Below are 10,679 nucleotides of genomic sequence, written 5' to 3' on the forward strand. Positions count from 1 at the left end.
CCTGAATTTTGACTGGTGTCCACCGAGATATGTGAGACAGTTACTGCGTAATTTCCTTTCTTCAAATACAATTTTCATTTTCTTCATTACGGCTCCTCTTTATCTATCTTCTTTCACTCCCACCTGCCTTCCTCTAAGGTGCGGTTCAGGTGTCCACTGAGATGACAGAGAATTACTGCGTCATTTCCTTTCCTCAAAAAGCGTTGCGTTCAAAGGGCAAGGCATCGCGCCGAACGGGTGGTGGCGTTCCGTGGACTCCCTGGCAGCGCTACAACGCGCTGTTGCGTTCCACTCCTAAAGGTGAAGCTTAAGCGTCATTAACTCGCAGTTAATTACATTCAGACATTAATCAGTAATTAACAATTAATTAGTGATTTGCCATGACTTAGTAATTAGTACTCAAATATATGTGACGCCACCAGTGCCACAGAAACAGCGAAGGTGGTGCGGAAAACGCTTCCGCCTCTACCCACTTTAGCCAGTCAAAGTGCCCCCTGAATTTTTTTTTCTTTATTGCCTGGCTTTGGCTCATGACATTGCACAACAAAAATACACATAACGCTATATACATACGACACTGTCGTGGTCAGCCAGCACGAGACTGGCTTCGTCAGCTTAAACTTCCCGCAACATACACAACGGCTCTAGTCAGGACTTGAGGTTCTCTAGGTCCCGCGGGGATAGGGTCCGCCGGGCAGAGGGAAAGGATGGGGAGGGAAGAAGCGAAGGGTTCTGGGCATAGGGCACATGCGGGAGTGGGGAAGGACGGGCCTCTAGCATTTCAACTCCATTGAAAACGACTGTGGCCGGCGATTTCTGTAAACGTACAGTCCTGACTGAACTAACATGTCACTACCAGGCAGCTACATGAGCGATTTCCTTAGCACTTAAACAGGCAGTACTGCAAAGATGTCTCCCTTTCGAAGAATACAAATAACAGGGTCGTGGACCTTTGCTTTCCTCATTCTGAGCGTTACGTTCAAATCCGAAACCGCACCGCTGCTTTCGCTGGTGCTATACTAACAACCACCAAAAAAGAATATTTGATTTCAAGTATAATAGATTTCAAAACCACTTTGAAAATGCAATACTTTCTGGATACTAATTCAGCTCCTGCACGGAGCCGCTCTTGTTACACAAGTCTTTTACTCGTATGACAACTTATACTGAGAAAATTAACTAAAATTTGATAACATGAATGCCTGCTTGCGTTGTTGTTGTTGTTGTGACTGAGAGAAGGATGAAGAGGAAATTGCACGGGCCTGCTACTGGCTCTAGCCAAGCCACCACCGCTGCCACGTGCAGATAGAGGAGAGTTAAAAGATCAGAGGAAAGAGAAAAAGGAAAGAAAAGACGCGCGTCGCAGCAACAACTGCGTCCGCCGGAGCGGACGCTGCTCAAAGAAAAAGCGGCCGAAGCCGCGCTCTCCGAAGCGAGAACAGATACTCCTAGAAGCTAGAAGCCAGAAATGCTAGAAATGCTAGAAGCCAGTTCTAGCATTTATATTTAAATCCCTTCTTCCACCGCTTGTTCTTGTTGTGACTGAGAGAACGATGGAAAGTAAATTGCACGGGCCTGCTACTGGCTCGTGCCGAGCTACCACCGCTGCCTCGTGCAGATAGAGGAGAGTTAAAAGGTCAGAGGAAAGAGAGAAAGAAGAGAAAAGACGCGCGTCGCAGCAACAACCGCGTCCGCCGAAACGGACGCTGGCTGAAAAAAAAAGATAAGCGGCCGGAGCCGCGCTCGCTCCACCTCCGCCTCTCCACCGCTTCAATACCCTTCTTCGTGTCCATCATGGCGTATACACGCACAGCTGCACCTGTCACGCCTTTCATATTAAGGCGAAAGCCTTTAATGTCACATCGTTGTAAGCAGCAGTTGTCGACAGAAATGTCACGCTTTTCAATTGGTCGAAACGGTCGTGACTTCACAGTGCGCGAATTTCAGACGGGGACAATTGTTTGGCTAGTAACCTTGCAACCAATTGAAGGGATTATGAAGTGATGCTCCAAGTAAGTAGGACTGAGCTTAGTTTATTGCTTAATTACTCAACTAGCCTAATTAACTCTTCTAGTCAGGCTATATAAATAAATAAAACCGAGTAGGAAATTGGTCGAGCTCGGGAATCGAACAGCGGACTTCGGAGTGCGAGAAGAGCATGCTATCCACTCCGCCATGCCAGCTCGATTGTTTGGAATGAACAAAGGCGCGTCTAGTGAATACGGTGTCTTCGCTCACTCCCATCCTCCTCCCTTTCCTCCCGGCGAGGTTTAGATGTCCACCGAGGTATGCGGGACAGATACATTTCCTTTCCTCTAAAAACCAATTTACCGACGTGCGAGGCGTAGAATCGAATGGGCGATGGCGTTCTATGGACTCCCTGGCAGCGTTTCAAGACGCTGTCGCGTTCCACTCTTAGAGGCGAAGCTTAACATCTTAACCACACATCAGTGACCACGCTTTATGTGAAGAAAGTGACCCCCTGAATTTTGACGGGTGTCCACCGAGATATGTGAGACAGTTACTGCTTAATTTCCTTACCTCAAATACAATGTCCATTTTCTTCATTACGGGCCCTCTTTGTCTTCTTTCGCTCCCAGTTCCTCCCTTCCTCTACGGTGCGGTCAAGGTGTCCACCGAGATGACAGAGAATTACTGCGCCATTTCCTTTCCTCAGAAAGCGTTGCGTTCAAAGGGCAAGAGAGAGAGAGAAAACTTTATTACAACAGGAATTCGGAGCACGCCCCAGGGTCCCCGCACGACCCAACTCCACTAAAGTGTTTATGTTCCTGAGGTCCATAACAGTGGCAGCACGGCCGGTGGCGATGGTCTGCACGGCCGGGCCCACCGAGCGCAGCAGGGTCTCCCAGTCCTACCAGGTCTTGAGGTTCTCTAGGTCCCGCGGGGGAGGGTCCGCCGGGCAGAGGGAAAGGATGTGGAGGGAAGAAGCGAAGGGTTCTGGGGATAGGGCGCATGCCGGAGTAGGGAAGAAGGGATGATAGTGGGCTAGGGTAAGGGGCGAGGGGAGAGTGTGTGTCTGTTATCTAGGGAGGGGTGGGGCGGAGGGTAGAGCTGGTGTGACCCTGCTGAAAAAAAGTTCTATGATGCAATAACCTCATAGATCATTCATCATAGAACATTATACAATCTGTATGACATATCATACAGATTGTATGATATTCTATGATGAATGATCTATGAGGTTATTGCATCATAGAACTTTTTTTCAGCAGGGGAGGCTCTGTATACCTGCGTCAGCTCACTGAATGAGTGCATGCGCTCCTTCGTGAATCCCGCATTCGAGGCCACCTGAGCCTGGACTTGGTAGCCCATCTCTCACCCTGGTAGGATTCGCCGCTAGGGGGCCAACGGGAGCGGATGCCTGCAACGTCGGCTCCGGCAAACGGTACGTGCTTCTCCTACCCAATCTCTCCTACGGCCACTAATCTGCTCGAAAACCGACATAACTGCCTAAGGAGGACAGGAAAGCCGCCCATTGCGGGCATAATCCGACCTATTGTGAGAGAAGAACCATTATCGGACCGAGACGCCAAGCCGCACAGCTAGGCCGCACTAGGATTCCTCCCCTTCGCCGACTCCATCGGCGACGGCAGCCGTTGTCATGGAGGTAACGGTTGAAGGCCGCACCATCACCGCGGAAGAGCAAAACTCAATCGACTGGACACCGGTGCTGTATAAAGCCTACGCCTCCCGACCAGCCAGTTCGCCGAAACCTTACCGCTCCGACAACGCTACCTCAGACGCAGCTCACCCGAACGCCAACAACGCGTCGCGCCACGCAGCAGCCGTAACCGGCAGCGGCAACACGCCGGCCCGTCTACCACCTGCGAATAAGGAGGCTCGCCTCGCAGTACAGCGGAGCAAGCAGCTGCCACCACTCCCACCGAACGCTATTCGAGTAGTCGTTCGCCCGCGAGGTGAACTACGACTCCTAGATGTCCCAGCACCCCGGCTCTTGGAGACAGTGCAGACCCAGCTCGATATCATTCCACCGGACGACTTCTGCCTGCGCGTCCACCCGACGAACAATACTTTCACCATGGCAACCACACATTTCCCAACAGTCGAGACTCTCAAGACGCTGACCTCTCTCACCATCGAAGGCAAAACATATCCCTGCGCGGCATACGTAGCACCACCACCGGGGGCTACCAGAGGAGTCATCACGAACGCCTATGACGACGAGACGCCGACGCAACTGTACCACGACCTGGTGAAAAGAAATCCTGAATACATCATTCTAGCAGCACGACGCATGGGAAAGACACACTACATCCTGATCACCTTCGACGAAACCACAGTACCTCACTCCATCAAATACATGGGAGCCATCCACCGCTGCACCCCATACCGTGGCAGTCCGGATGCCTGTACTAACTGCAGACAGCCGGGTCACCGCCACGACGTATGCCCGAGTCCCAAGACAAATATCTGCCCCCGTTGTGGAACACAACACTCCCAAGAAGACACACTTTGCACGCCCAAGTGCATTCTGTGCGAGGGCCCACACCTGACAGGCACGGGATCCTGCAACGGACGCAACATCCACCAGCCACGGAAACAGCCAAACCACCCACAAACGCAGCAGCACGACTTGGTCCTATCCAGAGAAAATTTCCCCATTTGTCATCCGGACTCCCACAGCCCAACCAAAACAAACCAGCTTGGTCAGTGCCGTTGAAACAAGTCTGGGACACCTCCGCCTCTTCACACAGGCACACGACATCCTTGCCTGCACAACCCAGTCTACAACAAGCCCTGACAAAATCTCAGGAGGAGGCAGCAGCGGCTAAAGCAGAAGCTACAGCAGCCCGAGCAGAAGCCGCCGCCTTGCGTCAACACATCGCCAAGCTGGAAGCCCAGATAAGTGCTCTTGCCGCTGGTTCTACCCTTCCACCTCCTCCCACTCCTACCACATCCCAAACTCCTCCTCCCAACCCGTCTACCGCCGATACCTCGTCCTCCCACTCCGAGCCTAATTCCTCTCCTGATTTGCTAGCAATGGAGGCTGACACTGATCCCTTTACAAATTCACCTCCGTGCACAACGCCCTCTCCCTCCACACCCATCTCACTAAACAACATACCAACCCTGCTTGAATCATTTGCAGCTCGCTTTGAGGCAAAACTGCAGGAAGCTATAACTCGCATCAACGAGGAATACACGCCCATCAAAGACGCAGTAATCCGCATAACACAAGACAACGCTATTCTTAACCACCGATTCGATGTGCTAACTCAAGGATTCTCTGAACGCTGTAACGATCTTGAGTCCCGACTCCCAAAGCGTGACCCCACACCAAACCGACGCAAGAAGCCCAAAGCACCGGAGTAACAGACCAACCCTATCCCTACCATAGTTCAGGGCTCCCAACCCCCCGTTACAGCTCCCTCCTCTATAGATTGTCATGATGGCAGTTCCACTCCGTAATCTTACACTCTGGCAGTGGAACTGCCGAGGATTTGGTCACAAGCGTCACGTAATCCACCAACTGCTGTCCTGCGCTACAGGACCCGACATCCTTGCCCTGCAGGAACCCTCAAACCCACTCACCCTACCCGGCTATGCTCCTGTTCTGCCCACATCCCCCACACCCCCTCGGGTAGCATTTCTGGTTCGTCGTTCAATCACCACCATCTCCCATTCCATAGTGATTGAAGACATTGATTAACTTTTTTATTGTGCTTGTGCCGCAACACACTCGAGCGAACAGTGTCTTCATCCTAAATGTTTATAGCCACCCTAAGTGTCTTCAAGGTAACTTCGAACGCCTCTTTACGCTCGCGAAGCGCATAGCTAACAAGTGCCCCTTACTCGTCGTGGGAGACTTTAACGCCCCACATACAGCCTGGGATTACCCACACGACACACCGAAAGGACGTCGGGTATGGTTAGCCGCGCAACAAGCCGGTCTCTCCCTTCTCACAGACCCCACCTCTCCTACACGCACGGGAAACAGTGTCTGTAAAGACACTACTCCAGACCTCAGGTTCGCACATCGCCTCCCTCACGCCACATGGTGCAACACACAAGAGAATCTTGGTAGTGACCATTTCATCATCGAGATTCTCTTACACATTCAACTACATCGCAGGCCTCTCAGAGGCTCCACTCTTACAAAGTGGGACTCTTTCCGCTCATGTAGAACAGCACGCACTTTCGTCCCCATCACGGACATCACCGCATGGACCGAGCAGCTAAAAAGCGATGTCCGATCCGTAACTTGTACTCTACCCGAAGACTGCCCAAGCGACACAATTGACTCCCGCCTCCTACATTTATGGGAGGCTAAAACAGGCCGAGAGCGCCGCTGGCAAAGGCAGCGATGGAACCGGACACTTAAGCGTCGCCTCGCCCGCCTTAACAAAGAGATAGAAACACACGCAGCGAATCTTTCACGTCAGAACTGGGAATCTATCTGCAACAAGCTTGATGGCAATATGAGTGTGCCTCAGACCTGGAACCTTTTTCGGCACTTAATAGACTCCACTCACTCTAAGACTGCCCAGATACACGCCCTCACCAAACTCATACATACTTTAGATATACCTCCACCAGACCTCCTCCAAGACCTTCGAAATCAATACTTCCCCACATACCCTCCTGCGCACCACCCTGATTATGCAGGCCCCCCTAACGACCAGCTTGACCAACCCATTACAGAAGCAGAGGTCCAGGCTGAACTCCAGACGCTTAACACGTCCTCAGCCCCCGGCCCAGACGGGGTACATAACAAGGCTCTCAGGAATCTCGACGCACAATCCATTGCTGCACTTACAGAATACTTTAATGAGTGCTGGCGACTGGGCACCCTCCCAACACAATGGAAAGAGGCAAGAGACATTTTCATACCCAAACCTGGCAAACCTCTGCTTACTTCTATCCTCAGACCCATCTCCCTCACATCTTCTGTTGGCAAACTCATGGAGCATGTACTCCAGCGCAGGCTTTGCCAATACCTAGAAAGCAACAATCTCATGCCCACTAGCATGTTTGGATTTCGACCAGGGCTTTCCACACAGGACGTCTTCCTGCAGCTAAAACATCACATTCTCGACTCACAGACCTCCGCCACTAAAGCTATCCTGGGGGTGGATCTCACTAAGGCATTTGATAACGTTACACACTCAGCTATCCTAGAAAACCTTACGACCCTGGGAGTCGGCGCCAGGATGTACAACTACATCCGAGACTTCCTCAGCCACCGCACAGCCACGCTTACCTTCGGCGACCACAGCCTACCAGGGATCCCGCTGGGAGCACGAGGTGCGCCCCAGGGAGCCGTCCTCTCCCCTCTCTGTTCCAGGAGTCCACTGTTCCAGGAGTCCACGGGCTTGTGCTTCGCGTAAAGCCCGATCCACTAGCCATTTCTGGCCGGCGGGCTGAGCGGTCCGTAAAGCAGCCTCCCAGGAAGAATGAGTGGGATTGGGGATGGGGGGTACTGCCTTTGGGGAAAGACATTCCCTAAGATAGTGGAAAAGTGTGGATCTGGGCACGCCACAGGTGTTACAATCAGGAGGAAAGGTGGGGTGGAAGCATGAGAGACGGTGGGGTGAAATAAAGCAGCCTGTCTGTAATTGCCGCCATGTGGCGCTGGATAAGGGCGACAAGGCACTTTGGGGTGGTGGCAGTGTCATGCGGCTGAATTTGTAAAATGTGGTGATTTGGTGATATGTAGAGAGGACCGATGGGGCTTCTTGCGCAGGGTTGGGTGCCTGATCCTCTGGGGTCCGGGAGGAGAGTTCTCGGGCCAGCGCATGAACGCGCTCATTACCGGGGATCGAGGCATGCCCAGGGACCCACGACCGAGTAACCGTTCGGTCGAGAGAGGTGACTGTGGCAAGAATACGGTGTGTTGCCGGAGTCGTCACGCCCTTTAGGTAGTGGCGGTACGCGGCCTGTGAATCTGTGCAAATTTCGTGTAGAAGGATTCCGGGGAAGAAAAGCTCGGGCCGAAGCGTGTGCGCGCTCGTTTCTTTCAACTCCCTGGTGACCTGGTACCCATATTAATTCCTTCCGTTCAGCTGAAGTCCTACATTGACTAAGAATTTTTTAGGCTAGCGGCGTGATTCTGCCACGCACATAGTTTCTATAAGCCGCCTGGGAATCTGTAACTATGTATTTCAGGACAAAGTCTTTCTGTAGCGTCCTCGTACTAAGCTGCATCACACACTCGCGCTGTGCATTGGAGAGCGTCGTCGGCATCGTCTCTATCAACTTCCATCTGCTCCGTTCCGCGACATTGCCTTCTCACCATCGTCTTCTACGTTGCACAAACCCGTGCTATTCGCCTCGATTTGAATGTAGTAAACATTCTTTACTAAAACATTCTCTAGTTTTTTTTGTTTTGTTTTTTGTCGTAACGTACGCCTGAATGCGCAGACATGTACAGAGGGCAAAACACAATTCTAAAACGACTGAACTGTGTGTTCGCAGCTCTGAAAGCTGCTGCGACCAGGGAGGCAAAAAATGATGGTGAAATCCTATGCGGTTAACTGCCCATGCTTAAATTCAGACCCTTTTTAGCAAAATGTTATCGCTAGATATCGCGTGTTCAGCTAGAAACTCTCCCAGAACAGGTTCTAGACAAGCGCTTTGCCCTCTGTACAGGTTGGTCGTAACTGCGGAATATTGTAAGGTACCGTTAGGAGATTCTATTGGGAAGTGTCTATCCTATCGAAGCGTAGAAAATCTTCCTTCTGATGTTTGTCCCGCACCCGCGTTGTGTATTCGAGACTACCTTAGGAAAAAAAAAGGAGGCGTTTTTGAGGATGCTTGTGATGGAACTGTCAATTATTGAAAGATACTCTTATGAAATTCTGTTGGGACTGCCGCAATCTTCCCGTCCGTTGCAAAATCTTGCTTTTACGCGTTTTCCTGAGAGAGAGAGAGAGACTCTTTAATGAAGAGCAGAGAATTTAGCCGGCGTTTTAAAAATCGCTGGCATGCTACTCTGCGTAGGGAGGGGAAATTGGGAGATAAATACAGAAGGAGAGCAGAGTGGAAGAGGTAAAAAAAAAACGAAGATAAAATGCGGCCATGAAATGGGTACTAAGAATGCAATGGCGAGTATTGATGTAACCTATGGAGTGATGGAGTGCATAGTCCGTCAAATGGGCTGACGAAGTTCACTGCATGAAGAATGCATGAAGGTGACGTGCAAGTGAATTTAAAGCTTATCGAGATGTCCAATGTCTTTTAAATATGTGAATAGAAAAGTCATTGCAAGTCTCTGTTGCCTAAGGCAGGCTAAGGGACCTAAAACTTTGTCCATTGTAAGGGGCACTCAGCAGAGTTTCTGCATGCAATGTTCATAGTACGCACGCTCGTTAGCATATGCAGGGCACTCAAGCAAGATATGCTCCACAGTTTCTATCGCGGCACAGTTGTCACAGTGCGGACTGTCCATTTGTGTAAAACGGTATCGTAAGCCGTTTGTATATGCAGCATTAAGACGAAGTCGATGATAAAGTGTTTCCAGATGTCGAGGAATTCTGGGTGAGAGTCTTGATCTAAGATGTGGGTCGATTGAGTGAAGAAATTGGTACTGATATGTCGGCAAACTCCAAAGCCGATACATTTCTTCGGAAGCAAAACTTTTGGCCACCTGGGACGCATCAGATTTCGTAAAAAAAGTTCTAATGTATCTCCGATGTTGATGGCCCTTACGGGCCGCTTCATCTGCTTTTTCATTAGCCTGAATGCCACAGTGAGCAGGTACCCACTGCACTCGTACGGAGTGCTTTGATTGCCGTATAAAACAAATGGTGCTCGTTTTTTAGAAAACAGCAGTAAACTGCAAGGGTTCCGAGGAAGGATCTGCAGATATATCGATTGTTATGGTGACACCCCACGATATACAAAAAAAATTGCGTTAGGTACTTCCCGTTAAAAAATATGGTTATCTAGAATTTCTGCGTATAAAACTACTTGAAAACAGGAAGTTTAATATCGACGCATTTCGAATGATTTACTGCTATCGCACAGCGTAATGCCATTTTCACATGTCGTGCCTATACCAAACCGGCGCCGGGCTACTGAACTCGTGCTCAGGACAAGAAAGCCTCAGCCACTGCACCCCAGCGGTGGCTATAGAACCAATAATGGAATTTTCAACTGACTCTCTAGTGACGCCCTAGTAAATCTAATGTAAATGCTTAGCCAAAAGCGCGCTATTTCTAACGATGACTACATGCATCGATTCGCTCGTTTGACCATCCGTTCACGTGTCCTGCCTGTTCGCGTCCGCCATTAAATTTGAGCCCTTTTGTTTATCTCTTTCTGTCCGCTAGAGTACTTTGTTTCACGCCAGTTTAGTTGCCCTCAGACTGTTAGCATTCTAGCAATGTGACTCACTTACGAATCGGACGAGGCAACGAAGGAATGCTTAGCAACTCGTTCTGCGCAGCGTCTCCGCCTGAAGTCAATGACCCTCTTATCTCCATTACCCCAGCACGTTGAGAAAAGGGTTGCAGGCAGTAACGAGCAGGTCACTAACCTCCCGATCGGCTAGACTAGATCTGCGTCTCGTCGACAAGAGACTTCCTTCTGCCTCCTGCCGGGCTAGCAAGCCTGGACACTATCTGTCTCCGCGTGGCGCTAATTCTGCCTGACAGGCGAGCATTCTTTCGGACCTAATGGAACCCTTGCAGGATATG

The 10,679-nt window shown here is 50.6% G+C and overlaps 1 pseudogene; it reads left to right on the forward strand.

The window, feature by feature from the left end:
* Window positions 1-3,622: 3,622 nt before the first annotated feature.
* Window positions 3,623-5,451, forward strand: LOC149324431 (uncharacterized; annotated as a pseudogene).
* The last annotated feature ends 5,228 nt before the right edge of the window (window positions 5,452-10,679 follow it).

This window comes from Amblyomma mixtum, unplaced genomic scaffold, assembly GCF_055824585.1.
Source record: "Amblyomma mixtum isolate Tamu unplaced genomic scaffold, ASM5582458v1 scaffold_34, whole genome shotgun sequence".
In the NCBI taxonomy this organism is placed as follows: domain Eukaryota; kingdom Metazoa; phylum Arthropoda; class Arachnida; order Ixodida; family Ixodidae; genus Amblyomma; species Amblyomma mixtum.